Source organism: Engraulis encrasicolus, chromosome 1 (assembly GCF_034702125.1).
Source record: "Engraulis encrasicolus isolate BLACKSEA-1 chromosome 1, IST_EnEncr_1.0, whole genome shotgun sequence".
In the NCBI taxonomy this organism is placed as follows: Eukaryota; Metazoa; Chordata; class Actinopteri; order Clupeiformes; family Engraulidae; genus Engraulis; species Engraulis encrasicolus.
In genome coordinates, this window is record NC_085857.1 from 42115915 (window position 1) to 42139904 (window position 23990).

The window sequence follows — 23990 nt, forward strand, 5'->3', positions numbered from 1 at the left end:
TGGTGTGAAATCGGCCTAACAGGTTAGAACATGCTGAAACTACTGCATTGCTGACAAGATTAATGATCATACACGAGGGTAACACTTTATAATAATGTCCGCTTGACTTAGTAAATAATTAACTAATGTTGAACAAAACATTAACAAATGTTTTTATTATTAACTACGTTTTATTAATGCTTTATAAAGTATCTACAAATAATATATTCAAGATAATATATATTATACAAGAAAATAATATATTGGTTTCAGCGGCCTTGTAAATATGGAGATTATTGAATGACTCAGATTACACTGTTGATGCTATCTCAAGGAGAGTTTGGGCCTGTTTGTGCTAGCTCACCCCCACTGAAGATGTGGCACACCCCCCCCCCCCCCCCCCCGAAGTGCCACTGGCCCTAGCAAGACAAAGGACACTTTTGGGGTGGGGGGTTGCAGTATATCTCACCTAAGAGATCCATCTGGGAGTCACTTCCTACCTCTGAAGGGCTCCAAAACTCTGTCTTTCTCTCCCTCTCTCCCTCTTTCTTTCTCTCTCTCTGTCTATCTATCATGGGTAAACTGTATTTGATTTCACTGTACCCTATGTAACCTACAGTAGCCTTGAGTTAAAATGTTACCTTGCAGTTGATAATTAAATTGTCATATAACTTTCATTCATTTGCATCTCCTCATCTGTATCATGCCATTTGCCTTTCCTGTGTCCTAAGTTAACACTGCTTCTGTTTCAAATGCCCACTCCTGGCCGTCGTTGGTTAGGAATAAAGTGGAGGGAAAAGTTATTATACTTTTACAGCCTCCTCCACAACCAGTGTTGCCAGATGAGTCTGATCAAATCCCGCCCAAAAGGTTCTCAAAAACAGCCAAAATGCTCTAAATTCCGCCCAATTTCAGCAAATTGCATTGACTTCCAAAACTGGCCCAAAAAAAAGGCCAATTTTTCCCGTTTTTACCCGCAGACGGTCATCCCAAGTAGCCCAATTGGGCGGGTAACACTGGCAACACTGTCCACAACCTTCGCCATCTCCCTTCGCCATCTCCCATCAGCCTCTGCGTCTCCCGGCCATGGCGTTTTACAACACTTGTTCTCCGCGGCTCCGTCCACCACTCAAATAAACTTTTCTTGTTTTGTTGAGTCTCTGTATGTCTTTGTTTTGTGTTAAATGGTCTGTAAAGCGTCTTTGAGTATTTAGAAAAGCGCTATATAAAATGGATGTATTTTTCTATTATTATTTAAGATGGTCACCAGTGAGTTGCGTAGTATTGCACAGCATGTTTTTTTAAAGGGAGACGAAGGCTTGCCGAGATAGCAATTACCTACAAATTGTGGCAAATTACTGGGTTGGATGTTGTCTGGCACATTAATTAAAATGTCAAGCTAATTAGTATGAGGGGAAATCTCCAAAAAACCCAAAAAGCACAGTCTGCGCCGCTAAGATTTCTGCTTCTCTTGTCATTTTAGGTCGTTTCAATTTCCTATTGCTCACAAACACTATAGAACCACCACTGTGTTCCAATTTTCTATTGCTCACATTGTTTATGTGTTTTGATTGAAGCAATTAATGTCACACTACTTTATTTCAAGCTGGTGTATGGGGCTGAATGTGTCATAAAACGGCATTCAAAGGATGCATGATCAAATGAAAATCATTTATTTAAAAAAAAAAAGTCTGCTTCAAGGGGCAGGACAAAAAAACACAAAATCAATCAAAGAACAGAAACATGCCCATAAATTAATTTTTCAAATTAATAAGTTCAGGCTGTACAGTTGTTTATCAGCGAAATTAGCATTTCCATTGAACATGCCCCAGTAATCTCGCCTAACATACAGGGCTCATTTTGTGATTTGGCCTACTTGCTTGCCATACATTTTTTGATCATACACCTGTCACTCTGACATCATGTAGTCAAGTCAAGTAGGTTTTATTGTCAATTTCTTTACATGCACTGGTCATACAAAGAATTTGAAATTACATTTCTTGCTTTCCCATACAGACATAGACTAATTAAGGTAAGGACATAGACAGTATAGACATAGACAGTACTTATACATGGACTTAAGACAGTATGGACATAGACAGTGCTCATACAGACATTTAAAGTGCAAGACTGGACAACAGAAGACTTGTAGAGGACATACATTAAGAGGTATTGTTGTGTTTTTGTGCTTTTCTAAAAAAAGTCCTTTATAGCGTTCTGACATGGTAATAGTAGCATTTTGAAGAAAATAAATATAAAAAGGTCTGTCAAGTACACCAGCAGCAGTGTGTGTGTGTGTGTGTGTGTGTGTGTGTGTGTGTGTGTGTGTGTGTGTGTATGTGTTTAGTGCAGGTAGAAGGTGCGGTGTGCGTCTTGTGTGTGTGTTCGTGTGTCTGTGTGTGTGTGTGTGTGTGTGTGTGTGTGTGTGTGTGTGTGTGTGTGTGTGTGTGTGTGTGTGTGTGTGTGTCAGTGTGTGTATGTTTGGGTTTAGTGCAGAAAGTGCAGTGTGCTCGTGTGTGTGTGTGTGTGTGTGTGTGTGTGTGTGTGTGTGTGTGTGTGTGTGTGTGTGTGTGTGTGTGTGTGTGTGTGTGTGTGTGCATGTTTTGAGTTAGTGCAGGTTGAAAGTTCAGTCACAAGTATAGTAGTGCAGGTGGAATGTTCGGTCGCAGATATGGTGGGGGGGGGGTGGGGGGGGGGTTGTCAGTGGCCTTGCTGGCTAGAGGCTGACAGTGGGGGGGGGGGGGGGGGTTGTCAGTGGCCTTGCTGGCTAGAGGCTGACAGTGGAGGGAGAGTGGGTTGAGTGTTCAGCAGAGTGGGTTGAGTGTTCAGCGTAATTGTTCAATGTACATTGAAAAAAGTTCAATGTAATGGTCCCCTCTCTAACGGATGGAATGCAGGTGGACAGAAAATGTGCATTTTGTGTGTGTGTGCGTGTGTGTGTTTGTCATTGTGTGTTGCGTGCATGTGGTGTGTGTGTGTGTGTGTGTGTGTGTGTGTGTGTGTGCACGCGCACGCGTGCACGCGCGCGTGCATGCGTGCGCGTGTGTTGGTCATTGTGTATTGCGTGTGTGTGGTGTGTGTGTGTGTGTGTGTGTTTGTTTGTTTGTTATTATGGGGGCTATTGCGTGACTGTGACAGAGAGAGAGAGATAGACTAAAGGTCTAGAATGAATAGCGAAGTGAATGCAAGTAAACCTGTCACTCTGACATGTAATGCTCCCCTCTCTAACAGATGGAATGTAGGTGGATAGAACAAGTGCATAGTGTGTGTGTGTGTGTGTGTGCGTGTGTGTGTGTGTGTGTGTGTGTGTGTGTGTGTGTGTGTGTGTGTGTGTGTGTGTGTGTGTGTGTGTGTGTGTGTGTGTGTGTGTGTGTGTGTCTTTGTCATTGTCATTGTGGGTGCTATTGCGTGACTGTGAGAGAGAGAGAGAGAGAGAGAGAGAGAGAGAAAGAGAGAGAGAGAGAGACTAAAGATCTCTAGAATGAATAGCAAAGTGAATGCAAGTGTGTGAGTGAGTGAGTGAGTGAGTGAGTGAGTGAGTGAGTGAGTGGGTGCACCTGAAATCTGTTTGTCCAGATTTTTCTATGGAAATGACTCAGACTTTCTTATTAACGGATATTTCTGTCTCTCCCTCTCTCTAAGTGACGAAGGAGGAAGGCGTTGTTGAATGGCTGAGTGGAGTGGCATCCAGAAAGTCATTATGGTAGGTAGGAGCGGCGGCGACGTGGCGTCTGAAAAAAAGAGGCTTAATGGAGAATTTGGAATGGAAATGACCACCCACGCCCAGGAAGAAAAAGCATTGTGAGTGTTTAAATGGCTGGAGAAACGGACGTGCATCTCAGGTGCATTTTTCTTACATTTGTGCCGCCAAGCAGCTTGTTTGTTTTTTTCTTGTGTTTTCATTTCATTGTGTAACCAATAAAATATGAACCAACTGCCATACCAATGAAATAGTTTCAGTACACGTTTCTGCTTACTTATTCATTGCATTACATTAACCCTGTAGTTTGAAGTGACTGCCGCTTTGATGAGTTCTAGGTATAGAAGTATGTAAGATGGTGGCGCAAAGTAGACTTTGCAATATGCTGTTCATTGCAACTATGCTCCCCATTTCCAAATATGATCTTTTGCTTAATATTCACTAACTAATATAGCCTACTAATATTTACAGATCTGTCTGACCAAAGTGCAGTAAGTTTTACAGCTAAATATCTTTTACTGGAAATTCAAAATGGCAGACACAGAGAAGCCACTCACTGGGTCTGTGTATTTGACCTACAGACACTGATTTTCTATCTCCTTAACGCACACCGGTCCACCAGTGGAACGCTGTAATACTGACAGCAAAAACTTTACAACTAAGTTACTTCACCACTTTGACAGTACACGGATCCTTTAGTAATACATTACGACTTGGTCATTGCCATTCTGATAACAGATCATTCATAACAGGGGTTGTTTCTTACTTGGTTAACAAAGCACAGGGTATCACGTTTCTGACATTCCAATCCTTTACATTTCATTGTGTTCAGCAGGGCCAAATTCAGATGGGGCCCCCAAGGCTACAGGTTGCTGTGGGCCCTTCGAAGGAAAGTTTCACAACAAAATTACATAAAAAGTGTCATAATTTCAAGATAGGAATTAGGGATGAAATGTCTGGCAGCTCTGGAGAGCAGTATTAACAAGATTTGGGGGGAAAACTGTACTTTAAAGATTCATTTTTCAATATTGCATCTTCTCACAATTCTGGGGTGCATTTCTGGAACGTTAGCATCTTTCTACAGATGTACTTTAAACGTATCTACTTACTTCAAGGCGAAATATGTGCATTTCTCGAAACCTTATCATTCCCACAGTAATCCCAAAGTAGTGTGGCTACTTTCCTGAGTCCACACCGCTACTTACTTTCTTGGCATTGCAGTGCGTGACCAAAGAAGCAACAAGAGACAAGCATGAATAGCCCTTTTGATTGGATGACAACCACATGTGTCTTGCTGACTCATGATTCAGCTGTTTCCTCCTAAATTCAGTGCGTGAAGTAGAAAGCAATAGTGTACAACCACCACCAGCACATTTGATTGGATGTCACCGCTGACACCATGACTCAGCTGTTTCCTCCACAACACACCTTGTAATTTCTTTGTGAAAAAACACGGCCGTGGCATTACAATTTGACACCGTCCGCACCAATAATGCAGTATTATCTGCATGCCGATTGGATTTCGTTTCCGAGGTGTAATTTGTAAAATATTTGGATAATAAAGTAGTGGTTCCTCCCGGAAATTCACCTGTTGAAGTTTGAAATCCCCAAAAAAATTAGTGTGAATTTCGTTACATAGCCTAGTGGTGTTTACGCTTGCATCCCAATGGGACAACAGAAGCCATGCAGGTTCGAATCCACATGGTTGCAGTGCCAACATTTTGGAAATATCTGGCAGAAATAGATTATTTTGTGCATTACCAACACACACGTGCAAGGGGAAATGTGTTACACTGTACGGTCCAAAAAACGATTTCATGAGTTGTTGTCAACATGCTGCACAGTGGATTCGAACCTGCGTGGCTCGCGTCTTCTCATTGATAAGCAAGCGTAAATACCACAAGGCTATGAAATGAAATTTGCGCCAAGATTTTTTGAAAACTTTACACTTAAACCAGTGAATTTCTGGGAGTAACCAATATTTTCTAATGCAAATATTTCACAAATTACACATCGAAATTCAATCGGTATACAGCTAAAAGTATATGATTAGTGTGGGATTCATCGGATTCCAAGGATATGACTTTTTTTTTTCACGAACAAATGACATGACGTGAATTTGTGTTCTGAACACTCTCGCAGCTGCATCATGACTGTAATCCGGGCCTGGTGTTCAATACAATCGCACAAGAACAGCCCCCACTGCCGCTGTTCAGGAAATCAATATTGGACTTTCAGCTGTGACTTATGAGAAATGCCAGTGTGTAAGGGCTTGAATCTTTCCGTAGTTGTGAATGAGATATTGTTAATTATATTGTTTATTATAATATAAATGTGGGTGTACTCGCTCTGAAGTGCAAAAAAAAGTATTAACCTTAATCCTAATCAATAATGCCAACAGCACGTCTAAATGATTTATGAGAAATGCCAGCTTCTAAGGATTTCATCATGCCCATAAGCAGTGGAGGAACAATTGCACACAGGGCCCCAGGTTAAGACACTTATAGGGCCCTCATACAGCCTGCAAAGGTCAAAATAGGGCCCCCACCACCAGTACAAGAGTGCCCTGGGCCCTGGGGCAAATGCCCTGCTCGCCCTCTCTATAACTCGGCCCCTGCTCATGAGTCAGATGAGATATTGTTAAATATTTTGAAACGGGGCTGCACTTCAAGCCAGTGGTGGTGATCACTAAATCTGTGCAATCACCTTGAATATTTTCTTGAACTCGGTTTAATGCACTTCAAGCCAGTGGTGGTGATCACTAAATCTGTGCAATCACCTTGAACATTTTCTTGAACTCGGTTTAATGCCAGGGCTGGTTTGGCGGAGAAATAGGGCCCAGGCACTTTTGGATTAAAAGCCCCCCGCTTCAAATTAGCAGCGCAGAACTAACTCGCCGTTGGGCCCTGCACCTTTGTGGGCGTCTATTTTCAGAAATGTAAAAAAAAATAAATCAGAAAATAGGGGTCCACTGGGAAATGCCCACTATGCCAGATGGCCAGTCCAGCCCTGTTTAACGCCAAGCTGGTCTGACAACAGCGGAGCAACAGCTGTTCAGCATCCCATTAGTGAGTGAGAAGACACGCGATTGACTCATCTTAATGTGGAAAGTGTCATCCCTAGGTTATAGCAGCTGGAGCAGCAGCAGCAGCTATCAGTCTTCAGAGGAGAGTGAAAGCCAAGGATCTGAGATGCCTCGGTGGATGCCTTGGTTGCTCTCCTGCAAAATTGCATTGATGCCCAGGCCCGTTTCTAGGATTTTGGGGGCCCTAGGCAAAGGGGTACTCTGGGCCCTAGGGCTTTTTTTGGGGGGGGGTCTCCTGACGGGGCAGCCACGGCGCCAGAGTTTCTGTTTCGGATGGGCCAGACCATTTTTGGATGGCACTTCAGTCATTGTCACATAGCCTACCAATACAACATAATGTCACATGGAAACATCATGGAACAAACCAGTCACCTTAGACAGTGTTGTGGCTATGCAGGGCAACACATGCATGAAGGGCAATGAATGCATTAAGAGCACGCATACACCAGCATTTTCGGTGAGGAAATGCAATCTAGTTATTATGATAACTAGTCCCTCCAGTTCATTTTATGAAACTTTATGAAGCAAGACCTGGGAAAATATAGCCCATTCCATTCAGTAGGCTCATAATTGCTCATGAAGTAGGCTAATTGAATGTTCAGTTGTTTAACCTGGCCTATCTCAAATGAAAGTAGGCCTATATGGCCAAATCAGGGTTTTTTTTTTACCCTACCACGAAAATCATGATCTGTATTGCCAATCACAAATAAAGAATGGTCTAATCTTTCCAACCACTTTGAGAATCTAACCGAGGGTGCTCCATTTGTGCAAAACGAAATATTGACTCATAAAACAATAGGCGTAGCCTACAGCAGTGGTTCCCAACCTATGGGTCAGGACCCAACCTATGGGTCGCCAAAGATCCACAGGGGGTCGCGAAGCCTTCTTGATTTTAAGGGGTTTCATTTGAAATACCAATAGCCCATGTTGAATAAATGACAAAGCATTTAGCCTATTTAACTAATAAATGCATAGACGCAACAAAATGTGCTACATTAAACATTTATTCTATATTTGACCGAAGACGAATTGAGGAATAAAATAACTAAAATGAGTTTTCGCAGGAAACAGAGGGTGTCATGTGATTCCCTCTCGTGCGGGCACTCGCGCAGTTGGGTCACCAAAGCTTGCAATGGTAAAAATATGGGTTCCTGAAAAAAAAGGTTGGGAACCACAGTACAGAAACTCAAAGCTGAGAAACGAATGAGCAGGCACAGTGGGGTTGGGGGACGTGATATTGGTAAGCAATACTTCTGTAACCAAGCCAAGGGGGGTCTCTCCGACTATATATTGTTTTCGTATTGCATCCATCACGCACTTGAAAATACAATCCAAATGTTTGTGTTATTAGTAATACCGCAGCAAACACGAATAGGCAGCGACCAAGGATCACTGAACAACCACCAACGTTACTCCGCGGTTGACAACTGTGTCAATTATAGGGACCAATATCCCGATGCCCCTTACCTTGCGTTGTCTTGACCGCAGAATGTATTCCAGAATGTATCCCAACCTCTAACTGTAATCCACGCGTTTCCACAATCATGGTCCAAAATTCCAATGTGTAATCCACAGAGTAATAGCAAGAAAGGGACTATTGTGCTACAATTTAGCTATCCCACTCAGCTTCTGTTATCCGATAGGAATTACATTGTTCGTTTCTTCTTGCGTGTGTCCAAATCAAAAACAGTTCCGTGTCGAAAAAAGGCGCGTTATTGAACAATCGACGTTTGCCCAGTGCTTGTTACAGCACGTGGATGTTTTTGAAAACATATGTAAACTGTAAATGAAGCATCTCGCTGTCTGTGCGATGTCAACTGGCCTGGGACAGTTTGGTGGTTTGGCAGTACAGAGAGTAACCTAATGTGTCGTCTTCAAGATTAACTTTTATTATAAAAGCAACTGTCTCCAAAAATGTAATGTAGGCTAAACTGGCGTCTGCGTAGGCTAACATCCAGTGAGAGAGATTATGTCGCTTCATTTTCAGTTTGTATTTGCGCTGAATATGATGCTTGAACCAATTGGAAGGGGGGCCCCCTCCAGTTGGGGGTACTTTGACTAAATTGTCGATGCGCACGCTGTTCGGCAATTGACATTTTCACGTTGTCGCTGATGCAAACCTATTGGAAGGGGGCCCCCTCGGGCAAGGGGGTATTAGGGAGGTGCTGTTGCTTCCCTCGCAGCAGAGCCCTTCATAAAGATGACGGTGCCATATTATGAAGCTATTTAAAATCGTCATTGCTGTTGGGTACATAACCTGTCGTCCTTGGGGGCCCCACCTACTCGGGGGCCCTAGGCAACTGCCTACATTGCTTACCTTAACGCAACGGGCCTGTTGATGCCTCACCCACCCGTGCAAGGGGACAGCCCCCAATGGCGCTCCAAAGCAGCAATGCGGTGGGACAGTCCAATGCTCAGGGTACCTCATGCAAAACGGCAATGAATGATTCTTAAGGGCTCTGCATACTTAACGTGCGCACTTTGCCGCATTTGGCGCGAGAGCCATTAAAATGTGGCAGACCATTCATAGTCAAAAGCGCCATTTACAGGCTTTTGCTTGCATTAGATCGCCAAACACAACGTGCTTCTGAACAAAGTAAACAATTGTTTCAATGAACAACATTTAAGGGAGAAGATATAATAACTCTCAATGACATTTTATTATCGTCAAAATGATGCCGGGTCCATTCTGTAGTAGCCTACAGTAGCTGTAGCCTCTCTTCGCAACTCCTGCTTTGTCTGCCTACCTGCATGGTCGCTGGTGGCGCACGCCAAGTTACAAAAAATGTGGGGTGCACGAACTCGTGCCGGGCCAGCCGCACCAGGGGCGTGTGACGTCATTTTGGGCCACGTGACGGCGCGCGCCATCGTCGCGAGTGAGGTATGAAGGAGGTTAGCACCAGTCACGCCAAGTATGAATCCGCCTTTAATCTGCTACTGAAGGCTTTCGGTAATATCATAGCAATGTTGTTATGATGTAGCTGAGACTTTTCAGCAATGGGATGAATGGGCCGCCCACTCGGTGGAACCATCAGCACCAAGAGCCTAGTTCTGTCAGAACCATTTCAGTCAAGAAACACAAGACAAGAATATAAATGAATTTCTTTTATTGAAATTATGAATTACATTTGGCGGTATAGCTCTGTTCGGAGGAACCCCCCTATTTCCATGAGCAGCATGGAAAAGCATTTAGTCAGGGGGCAGCAGCAGTTTAGGGATTTCTCACCCCAGCAGGACAGGGCGAGAGATAACCCCCCATGAACAGAGCCAAGCGACGTGACAAGAGAACATGTCACATCATACACGACAAGGTGGAGCAGGGGAGGTGGTGGGTAGCAAAAACCGAGCAGCATACAGTTGAGAGGAAGTGGATAGAATTTAAAAGGCGTGCCGAAGCCGTGTGGCCAATCGCTAGGGAAGAAAGATTATCAGCTGAGGGAATGCACCTGGATCAATTAGGAATTAATTAGATGAAGGGGAGGGCGGCAAGCTTCTTGACTACCATGGCCTGGCCAGAACTGACGTTAGTACTTTAATTTCTGTCAGAACCATTTCAGTCAAGAAACACAAGACAAGAATATAAATGAATTTCTTTTATTGAAATTATGAATTACATTTGGCGGTATAGCTCTGTTCGGAGGAACCCCCCTATTTCCATGAGCAGCATGGAAAAGCATTTAGTCAGGGGGCAGCAGCAGTTTAGGGAATTCTCACCCCAGCAGGACAGGGCGAGAGATAACCCCCCAAACAGACTATACCTGGTAATCCTCTCTCGAATACGATGAGAGGATGTCATAGCTATGAAAATAAGCCCCCCAAACCAAATATCTAAAACTAAATTTGGAGCTAAATTTGGTAAAGGCAGGGGGGGATGGCATAGCAGCAGCAGGAGCAGCAGATGGCAGCACGACGCACGACGCACTTATTGGTTACCACCAGGGGCAGCAAGGGACATGGCTTCTGGGCATTAAGAAGGGCGCGCACGTCTGGCCGTAGGTAGCTTGCATAGGCAGCAGAATTCCATACCTGGTAATCCTCTCAAGGTCAGTTAAAATGAGAGGATTGGTTGAGCAGTCGAATTTAGATATCTCCCCCAAAAAAAACCCAAAAAAACACCATGCACTAGTACAGAGTAAATCATGCATGTGATCAGAGGAGCAGTCATATTGACTATGCCAGCAGTAAGTATAATCAAGAAGGCTGGGCCAGTCATTGGCTAAATGTGGCATAAATCGTCAAGTTAACTAGAATAGGCAGATTTCTATTAACCTGACTAGACCAGCAGAAGTTTTGTTTAGCAGCAGTTATATTAGGAGCACAGCAGCAGCATAGGAAATAGCCCAGCAGTAGCAAAAGAAAATAGCCAGGCAGCAGCAAAAATAAAATAAAAACTTGCCCAGCAGTAGCGAAAGAGAAAACTAGATAGGCCGGTAGATAGTTAAATAGGCCAGTAGAATTCAGGTGAAATGACCGACCCCAGCCAAAAGGATAAAATGTAACTAGATGACCAATAAGTTGGCCGCAGTTAAAAACAATTTGGGGTTGGCAGCATCCTCGGTTAGTGGCAATTAAGTGCCCCATCACCAGCTGTAAAATAGACTTAGGTAGGATTAAAGACAAGGTCAGCTGTTGGACAATTAAGTCAGATGCACATAGGGAAATAGAGATTTAAATAGACTTGGCTGGGAGTCATTAGGATAAAGTACACAGACTGGAGGCAACTAAGGCTAGGATGGCTTAATAAATAAATGGGCAAGGTGGGCATCAGCAGAAATGGGTTGGGCGGGTGGGCAGCAGCAAAATGGGCTAGGTGGCGGGCAGCAGCAAAATGGGCTAGCGGGCAGCAGCAAAATGGGCAGGTGGACAGGCAGCAGCAAAATGGGCAGGTGGACAGGCAGCGCAAAAAAGGACTAGGCGGACAGGCAACAGCAAAAAGGACTAGGCGAGATGATTGGATAAGCTCAGCAAGCAATTGGCTCTTGTTACCGGACAGGTGGGAGGGACGCCGGCCAGCGCCACGTTTGCGTAGCCGAATGCTCTCGTTCGTTCCTATGGAAGGCTTTCGAGTGCTCTGTCTCTTACGCAGGCAGTCTAGTAGCGGGCAGCAGCAAATAGACTAGGCGTACAGGCAGCATAAAAATTGACTAGGCGGACGGGCAGCAGCAAAATGGGCTGATTCTTTAGGATCAGTGCCGCTCTACTCCAGGGCCCAGCGGCAGCTGATGGACAAGGACTATAGAATATGCAGTTGGCAGCACAAGGTGACAGTGAAATCACTACATCATCTAGACGCGTCAACATAGAGAATACTGCTAACATGGCCTGAACACCCACACGGGATCAGTACTACTCTAGGATCCGGAAAAACAGCAGGTTGACAAGGACCACATGACAGCACACAATAGGCTGGGCCTCCATGACGGCAACCAATAGCTAGAATGATGGACAGCTACAGTCGTAGGTAAAGTCTATCCGAGAGCAGCAAGGAGACCAGAGATGGCGACAGTCAGCAGAAGCTACATTGACACAATATGAGCAGGCAGCCGCTGGCTAGACACTAAACCGACCAATGAAGCAGCCGCTAGACTAAACCAAGTGAGCCCACTGCAGTTACCGTAGCTGCACAATACAACCCAGCAGATCTGACAGCATATAGATAATATGACTGGAGGCGGGTGCAGGACCCAATGCAGTTAAACTATATGTGAGCCAGCTGTAGTTAGACAGAGTATGAGCCAATAGCAATTGCAGCACATGGACTACTCAGGGCAATCAATGCTACCATGAACAATAGTCAACATGCTCACAGGGCAAACATTAGCCAGACAGCACGATTACCGTCCTACGAAGCAACACAGGTGACCATTAACAAAAACATGAGGAACACTGGAGTACACTTGCCGAGCAGCAGAGCCAATTCAGACTATGAGCTTACAGTGCCACCACGACTACACAGGGAAACAATGCCAACAGACCACAGAAGCTAACAGCATTAGCAAAGGCCTATGTATACTATGCAGTTGGCAGCAAAAGCAGTCGAAATCAGCAAAATTATCCAGACACGGCAACATTCTACACTACACTACGGCAACATGATCTACACTAAAGGACGACGCCAACATAACCACTGATGCAGCCTCCCCCAGCAGAGGCCACGACACGGCTCCATGAGCATGACAAGGCCTAAACATGACCCAACATTCACACCACTACCCAACATAACATAATAGCATATAGTTGATATTGTAAGATGCATACAGTTTAACCAAAGTGACCGGAATGAGGGGAAGAGCTAATAATGCCATACAGGCAGCACAAGCACTACTGCACAGCCCAACCGAGCTAGCAGAAAGATACACAGCAATGCAAGGTCACGGTTAGGCATATAACCAGGCTTTAACAGAAGAGCAATATAGCCATGCCAGCACAGCCTACATCAGCCAGTAACATAAAGACAATGCATCCCTTGCTAGTAGTAATGACGGACTCCAGACAAAATACTTACACTACATTGGCCAAAACAGCAGGACTGACTACATACCAGCACAAACAGGGCACCAGCACTGAGTGAAACAGCAACCACACTACAGGTAGGCCACAGCCAGAGTACCTACACAGCCCAGCCAGGACTATGACTATACACACTGCAAGCACCTAGACTAGCAGACAGGAAGCAATGGCTCACTAGAACATAATAGCCTAGTCTAGGACACAGAGCTAGCAAAACTTGGCCAGACAGGCCTGTAGCCTACTATAATGAAGCAGAGACAACATCCCGAACATTGCAGACAACTCAGAACTATGATAATTGCAACCCCCCCAAAAACAGATGAATAGCCTGGAAGCAGTAGATACAAGGAGCATGTAAATCTAGGCTATAGAGCTAGCACACTGCAAATGGTCACAGGGGGTGCAAGGGGAATGCGTTGATCAGGAATGCCAAAAACAAGACGGATAAGCAGCAGTCACCAGCTTATAAACAGCTAGAGTCACGGAATAAAAAGAATGCAAAAAATAAATAAATAAATAACCACAGGTCCCGAAGCACGGTTTCCAGCAACAATCAATTCAAGCCCGATTAGAAACACCTGTGCTTTGTTACAAAGTGTCAGGTGACCGGCGAGGACGGTGGAACAAACATACTATATGTATAGTATCGCATGACGCCTCCCTTACCTAACTACTGTGACAAAGGAAGCATGGGCTATTCAATCCAACCGTTTCAGAGCACGAAGCACAAACGCACAGGGTCGCCAGATTTCCATAGGCTACACTATACCGCCATGCGACTCGAAGCGCAAAATAGACTACTGTAGGCGTACCATGCGACACTTTCACGTGAATGTTACATGAATATGGATTTATCATCCCACGGCAAAGGTCAATTAAGCACCTATATCAAACGCCAGCAGACGGCAAATGCAACGAGTTAACCATCAAATATTCACCTCCGCAGATAATTATGAATTCATATCGAGCAACTGAAACATGCGTGGTGAAAAAGCAGCAAGCCAAAATCCGGTTTATCATCAGGATGGACTGACAAGAAACCAAAAAGCGATTAAAAAACAGCGTGCGAGGCATTTAAAGTGATCAGATAGGAAGCCCGAGATAATGCAAAATCTGTTTTAACGCCCTAGAGGCACCGCACGGAGAAAACAGTCAATTGTCCAAATTCAAGTGCGTAACTTTTGAAATCATAGGTGGACTCCCTATCAGAACAGAAGCAGAACTAACAAGGCAACTCAAAGAAAAATGTGCAGCCTACCAGAGATGAGACAATATCGACAAAGAGAATGTTAAACAACGTGTTCAGAAGGCATAAGAAAACAAGCAACCAGCAACACCAACTCCAGCAAAAACCGAGCAGCATACAGTTGAGAGGAAGTGGATAGAATTTAAAAGGCGTGCCGAAGCCGTGTGGCCAATCGCTAGGGAAGAAAGATTATCAGCTGAGGGAATGCACCTGGATCAATTAGGAATTAATTAGATGAAGGGGAGGGCGGCAAGCTTCTTGACTACCATGGCCTGGCCAGAACTGACGTTAGTACTTTAATTTCTGCACAAACGATTAAACATTGCTATGACGGTACAGTACCAAGACCCTGAGGAGTAAAGACTTTTCCCCAGTTCTTTTAGAATTTTACTGGAACACTCTACATCCCCCATAGAAGTCTGTGTTAAACATTTTGCAAAGTCCTCATGACATTATAATGAGAACTCAAAATGTTGGCAAAATTCTAATAAAATATTTGTGATGGTACTCCTCAAAGGGTTAAGTAAGAGATTAAGACATGGCCATTACAGTTTTGGTGACAGTAGGGTTAACAGGCTCTGCGCTAAGGGGTTCAAAGCCATATGATATAACCACAAGATGCTGCACCAACATCCTAGCCTTCCCCCCAGTAATCAGTCCATAATTTCAATAGGAGGCTGACACCGTGGCCTTGGTGATTGCAGCATTCATTGCAATGTTAGATCAACACCAAATTGACTCTGTAGGTGTTGAATTAACACCACAATGTTTGCTGTTTTCATAACTATCTCAAAGGAGGTTGACACAATTATTTGAGGCAAGATGGTCTTGGTGGCTAGAGTCTTCGTTCTTTATCGTCTCTCCTCACCTCTCCTCTTTTCTCCTCTCCTCTTTTCTCCCTTTCCAAACCCTGTCTCTCTAAACCAGTTATGACCTAAATGAGGGCTGATGGCTCTGGCAGCATGAATAATGAACAGGGCTTATGTAATTTTGGGATTAATATTTTGTTCGTATGTTTGATGCTGCCTTTGTGTTGGGTGTCTTGTGATGGACATGTACTATACACTGTGTGTTGGTGGGTGGTGTGGGTGGAAAGGAAACAGGGCCGCAACCAGACATTTTCCAATGCCGAGGTCAAATACTGCGTGCAGTACGGCATACTGTGTACATTTGGAATGCTTCAAACACTTCAGTGAAACTCTTGAGTTTGTTTTCATTAATCACTGTCTTTAGGATAAATGGGGGTGGCGTATACATGTATAGACTGAATTTATCCTTGTTGATCATATATCTGTTTTCATCAATAGATACATTTTACATTACTGAAAAAAATACAGAGGACATGACCTCTGTGTCCTCAATGGTAGTTACAGTCATGAAAGGAAATGGAGAGGATGGGAATGTGGATGGGGACGGGGGCGGAGATGGAGCTGGAGATGGGGATGAGGATGGGGATGGGGATGGAGATGGGGACGGGGATGGGGACGGAGATGGGGATGGAGGGGATGGGCATGGGCGATGGGGATGGGGATGGGGATGGAGGGGATAGTAATAGGGCACAGCAGTACAAAAATGAAAGGGGATGTAAGAGCATTTGTGACAGCAGAGGGTCCCCATGGATTTCAGTCTCTTTGTATTCAGTGTGTGTGTGTGTCTGCCAAATGCAATGTAATGTAATGTAATGTAATGTGTGCGTGTGTGTGTGTGGGGGGGGGGGGGTGGGTGTGTGATTGGCGGAGGGAGAATGGAGAATGAAGGAGAATGATGTGTAACTGTTCCTTTGGCTTGGAGCATACATCACAAATATATAACGCTGAGGGCTCTGTTACATAACATTTAAACTGATAGACCCTTACTTAGGAAAATATTTATAATTACCATGAATTAGGTAGCAAGACCTAGTCTAAAGAACATAGGAATCGTAGCCACTTTGTGCAGATGGGCCCGACTTTGTATGAAGCACGAGACACTGGTTTGAAACTCACATAATGAACCTACATTACATTACATTACATTGCACTTAGCTGACGCTTTCATTTTTTATTCAAAGCGACTTACAGTTATTATTTGTCAGGGTATTGGTTACAGTCCCTGGAGCAATGTGGGGTTAGGTGCCTTGCTCAAGGGCACTTCAGCCATGGATGGAGATGTAGGGAGAGGTCAGGGGGGATTTGAACCCAAATTGAAAGACCAACTCTCTAACCACTAGGCCACGGCTGCTCCAACCCACTGTATGACATCAAGGGCTGGCCTGGGGTCAAAAAGCGGCACGAGCGTTTTAGGCTTACACCAGCCCATCACACAAGTCTACAGTCCATACTGAATATGTACCAATGGGCCGAACCTTTTAAATAATGGGCCGATCAGAATACCCAAGTGCATCGGCCCCTAAGGACAGTGGGCCCACTAGGAAAATGCCCTGTGTGCCAGACTACCAGGCCAGCCCTGCCAAGCTGCATAATGACATTTCTCTTTTTGCTGTGTGTTTGAAGGACATGCGACATTATACCATACAAAGTGGACCTCATTAAGACTTGATGAAGAACACAAAAGCCTCCATTACCACCACACAATATAAGGAGGAATTACGGCCACATAAGACATCCTTACACATGCGCGACACTGAAGAGGCGCATACTTAGCCATTCTCCTTCCTGATGTCACAAACTCTCATTGAAATATACTTTTCATACTGTCATGTAGTTCAGGAACATTTCTGTCTTAGTGAAGAGGATTAGAGTGTGTTTTGTATGAGAAGTATTTTTGAATGACTCTTTGTGCCATCAGGAAGGGGGAAAAGAACCATACTGACGTCACAAACTGCCATTCAGATACTTGTCTTACTTTCATGTGCACATTCAAAAGACAACACGTGACTATGAAATGACCCCTTTGCTGTCCACTTGAAGTACACATAAAGGAACACACATGACGTCGGACACTTTCGATTCAATGCACTTGAAGGAGGTAAAGGAGCATCCGGTGACACAGACATTATTCCTTAGGCCTAATTCAGACTAGTGCAGGGCGGAACGGCAGCGAGACGACTGAGGTCTTTCTGCTTAGTTTCGGCCGGTGTGTTCTACTCTGCCTTTCACACCAACCATGTCGGCATGCACAGCCAGTCCAGTTCAAAATCCCCCAAAAGCCAAAGCTAGTTCGCTACTTTGCCATTCATTTGAATGGGACTCCGCTGGCCGCTATCCAAAATCAGCTCGGGTTCTTTTTTAAGAAATGCAGCATGGAGCGCGGCCGCCTGACTACCGCTGGTTGGTGTGGAAGGACAAATCTGTTTCCATGTATTTTCGCCACTGCCGGTAAAAATCGCTTCCGTCCTGCAACGCTTCACAGCTCTGGTGTGAATTAGGCCTACAGACCACTGTTCTTGATGGAAACTGGGTCATTTTTCCTGCTGCTTGTCAAAAACGTGACTTATCTGACACCATAGTGAAAAAAGGCTAATTGCCACACAGTGAAAGGGATTAGGTCTAGTGACAGTACATGCATGATAGTCTTTGGGATCATAGTACAGCATAGCACCATGCTGAAGTGGGCAGAGATTTACTTAGTACCGATGTGTTATAACTTTGTTCTCATTCATTGTTTTGTTTTTATGTCCCCCAATGCTCGTAAATGGGAAACACTGTGAAGCACATTGTGAGTTCTTCATTCTCTGGAAAGCGGCGGTGCATATTTACTTACATACCGTACTTGGCATCGAACGTATTTCCTTCTGAGCACTGTAGGATATTCAAATGTTTCTGTTCCCTAATCAGTCACCTGAAATGTCTGCATAGTGCATACATCTGTCTGTGTGCTGCCCTGTTAAACAAAATGAACGGAACAAAGCAGACAAAGAAAAACACAATTGTCTTGAATACCTCCCAACACCCAACACGTGCAGGGCTGAACTGCCCATCTGGCATAGCGGGCATTCATTTCTGCACCACACTAATTATGAGGGGCCCCTTTAAGCTAAAAGTGCCTGTGCCCTTTTTCTCCCCCAGTCCATCCCTGAACATGTGCATTATCGTATACCGTCATATACCATCAGCTTTGTCTTTTCTGTCGTCCAGGTCCAGCCAGCACAACAGGTCGTCGGTTTCTCAATAATTACAATGTTAATGAGTTTAGCTTCTGAATGGTAATTTTGTCATCACCACGTGCAAATGTTCTCTCTTTTATTCATGTTCTCCTATTTCCATTTTCTATCTCTTTTCTTTGTCTCACATAGACATACACTCATTTAGAGAGAGAGAGAGAGAGAGAGAGAGAGAGAGAGAGAGGGGAAAAAGTCTGGACAAAAGAATAAACTAGAACATTGTGTAAATGACCACAACTCACCACCCTTTGTTCTCTCCTATTTCTCCTGACACCTCTCTTCAGTTATCTGCATATGAATGACTTTTTTCATGCCCTTAAAACTTTTCTAAACAAATTCACTTTAAAAAAAATTATACATATATTGCTTACAGTACAGTGTACTGCACAGGATCAATAATAACCATCACCCTAACATCAGCATATCTATTCATATAACTAGGAGAGGAAAGGAAATGGGGAAAGGCTTGCGGCCCGTGCCATTTTAAGCTTCCAGAGCACCAAAAAAAACCAAAATTATTCCCCAAATGAACCCTGATACAAATAGAAAACACATGCAAAAATATATTCAGCCCAGCAAGGCAAAGTTTAGTCTCATTCTGACAGCTCAATGGTCAAAAGAGCAGCGAATCAAATTGATTGAAACATTGTGTTGTGTTGACTTGATTGGCCACAATAGCCGAAATTCACATCTCATTTGTACAATATTAAAGTTGCCCTATCCATTTCACTTAACTTAAATTCACTCCTCTTCAATTGCCTTTGCCACCTCACTTGCTCTCATTCGACTGAGTGGATGAATTGATTCAATTTGTTTTTCGCTGTTAATGTTACAAATGTTTTAGGTGCTGGTCATGTGTGCAGATATTTTAAAATACAGTTTTTTTAATCTGTTTATCATGTGGATGAAAATTTAAACATTTTCTGGTTACAGGTGTGTTTTGGCCCCCTAAATGGAATGTTGTTTTAAACCGGAGTCATGAAAAACTCGGTTTACATCTAAATGAGAAGCCAAAACCAAAAATATCCATATATGTGTCCTGTTAACGGCTTCGTAAACTTTGCACTCGGCTACTGTAGATACGCTACACCAGTGGTCTACTATTCTTTCCTCCAAGGGCCAAATTATGTAGCGCAAGTGAGGCTGCGGGCCGAACCAACACCCCAACCCACTGAGAAATAAGTTAGATGTCTGGACAGAGAACAGATTTTCGTTTTTCCGTTTCCCCTTCTTGTCAATGTCTGTAACAGTATAAGACTGTTAGCCTAAGATCTAACTCTCTAATGCTTTAGAGACATATGACCCACTGAAGCTGTAGTGATCGAAAATCACACATACCTGTATTTATGCTTTCATTTGTTCTGACCTCTTGGCGCGCCAAATGTTTACTATGCCGGACCAGATTTGGCCTGCAGGCCTTTGATTGGAGACGAAGGCTCTATGGGACTATAAATAAAATGCAACACTTTTTTTTTTAATCAAGGTTTAAACTGACTTACAATGGCAAGTGTGATAAGTAGGCCCATGATAATCATACAGTTATGAAGGATTAAGCATGTACTCAAGCAGCTGGGTACTGGACTGCTGTGCCAGCGATTCAAGTTTGATTCTGGCCCTAGTCATTGCCTGATCCTTCCCTGTGTCTCTCTCCCACTATCCTGCCTGGAAAATATATTTAAAAAAGGAGTATGTAACATTATTTACTTGACCTGTTCCTGAGGTTTGGGGTTTTAGGCATATGCAGCATATGCACATAACATTACACGTTGATTAAGCACTAAAAAAAGAAAATGAAATGTTCTGGTTTTGCCACTTCCAAAAATTGTTTTTTTTTTTCTCTATGGCAAATCGGCCCTCTTGGTTCACTAGAAATTCCAGGGATTTGAAAGCAACACCTCTTCAAACTTGACCCAGGAAAGCACCCAGCCTTGACAATCGACCTCTGTTCAACTTCAGGGGTTTTCAGTTTGCTCAATAACTGCAAAAATAGGCCTACTCACAACAAGCCCTTTGTGAGTGTTTTCCATCACCACTTCTCTGTTCCACCACAGATACCCAATCTGAACGCAATAATGACTTTGGCCCCTCTGCTGCTGACATCCGTTTTGGAGTAAAAAGCTTTTGAGAGTCTTGTTCTCGTTATAAATTGAAACAGGGACTGAATGAAGCGAGTGCACAATAGGGCCTACAAGTTTGCAAGTTAATTCAACACTTAGAACGTAGAATTGTAACACTCGGAGTGTCAGTCCGACTCTGTGTTAGAATAACCCCATTGGATTTATTGGGTGACTGAGTGAGTTCTTTAACTCTTTGAAGAGTGAAGCCTGGCTCAAACTAGACAACTATCGGTCCGATTCTCGGCTGAAAACCTTAAGGCAATCGGTGGAACGTTACCCCCCCCGTTTGGCAAAATTTCCTCGTCATGGCCGACGATCTAAGATAGAACTTTGGCAGCTCAAAGAGTCGCCGATTGCAAATCGTAGAAATCAAACACTGTTTGATATTTGCGACTAGAAATATAACGTCGGGCATTGTCTCGGTGATTGCGAGCAAGGATAAGATTGACAGTTGCGATTATCTTCTAGTGTGCGGTGCACCCCGATGTCAAAATCGGACACACAAGCGCGAGTCGTGTAGTTTGAGCCTGGTTTAAGGATTTCACCCCGGTCCTTCTAGGATTTTACTCGAACACTCTACACAGCTCCCATAGAAGTCTGTGCTAAAAATCTGATGTCCTTATGACATCATAATAAGAACTCAATTTTTTGCTAAATTCTAATCACATACACTGTATTTGTGATGGTAAAACAGCCTGAGCTCTCTACTGAGCCACGTTTGTGTGTACAGTAGTTATAAAATGGGACACTGAGCTAGAGGTTGAGGATGCGGAATGGACACAAGCGCTTGGAGGAGGCTGAGAGCTAGCCTGATTATCATCGACTTTCAAATCTCTTCGAGATTTGGTCTAACCAAGAGCATAACAATTAACATTTCCCAAACGGCATGGTTGACCTGCCTCCCTTGATTTACTAACGATTTTTCGGGAGCTCAGAAATGATATTGTATTACTCTTGGCCAGACTAGAAGCTACGCTGAAGGTGTTGCGTCACTAGGAGGGCACGGCCTGGCTAGCTGAGAGCTACCTCACACTGTGCAGCAGTGGTGGACAGGCTGTCAAGGCCATGAACTTGAGTTCAGTGTGGCAACCTAGCCAATAAGTGCCTAGAGTACAAATTTCAAAAAAGTTTCAGAAATACCAAGGCACTCATCTTCTTTGTAATTAAAATGCCTTTATTTTGTTGGGCATAGCATGATTAAAATACTTCGACGCGTTTCGGCATAAAGCTTTCGTCAGGAAGTGTGCAGTGAGAATCAGCAGTGCAGTGCCTAGAGTATTTCCTCATTACAGGTTTGATGGGATAGTGAAACACATGGCCGTTTTCTGAGTCTGTGCACTTCCCAAGGCTATACTGCAGAAATGGTTGCTGTTGGCAATGTACTGTATCATAGCACAGCAATGTTGCTGGTCATTGGGCATTGGGTAGGCTGGTGGTAGGTTTTGATGAAAGCCGAAAGACCCAACTGGGAATCTCCAACTCCCATTGTTATTGTGACACAGCACTCCACAGCACACACGTGTTCACTGCACAAACCGAAATTGCATTTTATGCCTCACCCATGCAAGGGGACAGCCCCCAACGGCGCCCCTAGGGAGCAGGGAGGGGTGCCGACAGGGGGGCGACAACGGGACAGTTGTCCCAGGCCCAGGGAATGAGGATGCCCAGAATTGGGTCCTCATTACATTGTATCTATTGGGCTGGGGGGGGCTTTCAGTGGATTTTGTCCTGGGCCCTGCCAAAGCTGTCAGCGGCCCTGCGTGCAGGTGCATATGTACTGGACCAATATAGGTCTGCAACACTGACCAATGCTCCCAAACATCAAATGGCTCGACCATTCACACTGTTACTCCTTTATGACAATGCATGCCATGAAGGACTAAGCATCTGAAATGTGCCATTAAAATGTTTCAGATCCAAGATAACATTTCACATTGATTAGTGTTTCTTTTGAACAGTGTAGCATGGCTGCCAACTTGTTTCTCATGTGTGAGATCGTTTTGTGTGGGAATGTGCAGTCCCAATAATGAAAGGCAATCATTTTCACTCTTTCATTACTTTTTTTCAAGAGCACTTACGCAACACCCTTCAGTTGTCCCTTATAGCTTATGGAATGATACAGCATAAAAATGAGAAAATGGAGGATGAGCATTATAGCCAATATCCTTCAGTTATTCTTCAATTCCTCTCACACAAATTAGATTAGATTAGATAACTTTTTTATTTGGTACCCAAGGGTATATTTGCAATTCGGGCTGGGCGATATGAAAAAAAAAAACTATATTGTAAGGTAGGGTACTCTGCATAGGTTAGAAATAGTTATTAACCGAGCACCCTTAGTCAAGGGTTCTTTTCGAGGAGTAAGGATAATATAACTATGACCAGTAGGTAAAGTTTCAAAGCATTGCCGGCATTTATTCATGTAAAAACAACACTCAAGTGAGAACTCTTTTCTCTGTATAGACTCCTTAGATTGTCCTTGGTATTGTCCTTTTCATCAAGGAGGAAGAATAAATAGAAAAAATAGAAGAAATAAGAAAGTAGAAAAGAAAACCTCAGAGCTCTGGCTTAAAGAAATAAAATAAAATAATTAAATAAATAAATAAATAAAATCAACGTCCAAAAGTGTCAATCTACCCGGGTAGTAAGTTGTTTTATGTGTCCCACGTGCGGGTGTGTGCAATGGATCTCCTTATCTCTGGAGCCTGGATGGAGAACGAGACGCGGCTGTAGGAGACAAGTGGCCAGACGCTCCTCAGTCACTGCTGCTGGCCGCGCGTGCACCCAGGGAAGTTCGGCGATAGTTCGTTGGGAATCAAGCTCTTAAAAAAAACCAACCTGCATAGCAGGGTAACAATACTGTCAATACTCTTCTTATTCACTCTTGTCCTTTCTGAAACGTAATAGTCCATTCAGTCCATAAACTGCACAAAATGAAACCCAGTCGCTAGCTTAGTAGCTCAACATTCTAAACAGTATTCACGAGCATAGGCAGTTGGTTCATCAGTTCAGTTCAACTCCAGTTGGTTTTTTAGCTTGTAGTCAAAATACATTACAGTTTCTCAAAATAAGCTTACACAACAATATCATACAACTATATTCATGTAACACATCTTCACAAGATGTGTCTTATGCTCAGATCATATTTTGTCACCAAATGCCGTGAATCAAAACAAAGACAGCTGATATCGCGACTAGCGCGGGAGGACATGAAAATAAAAACTCACCGGAGGAAAGGACAGAAAAATTAC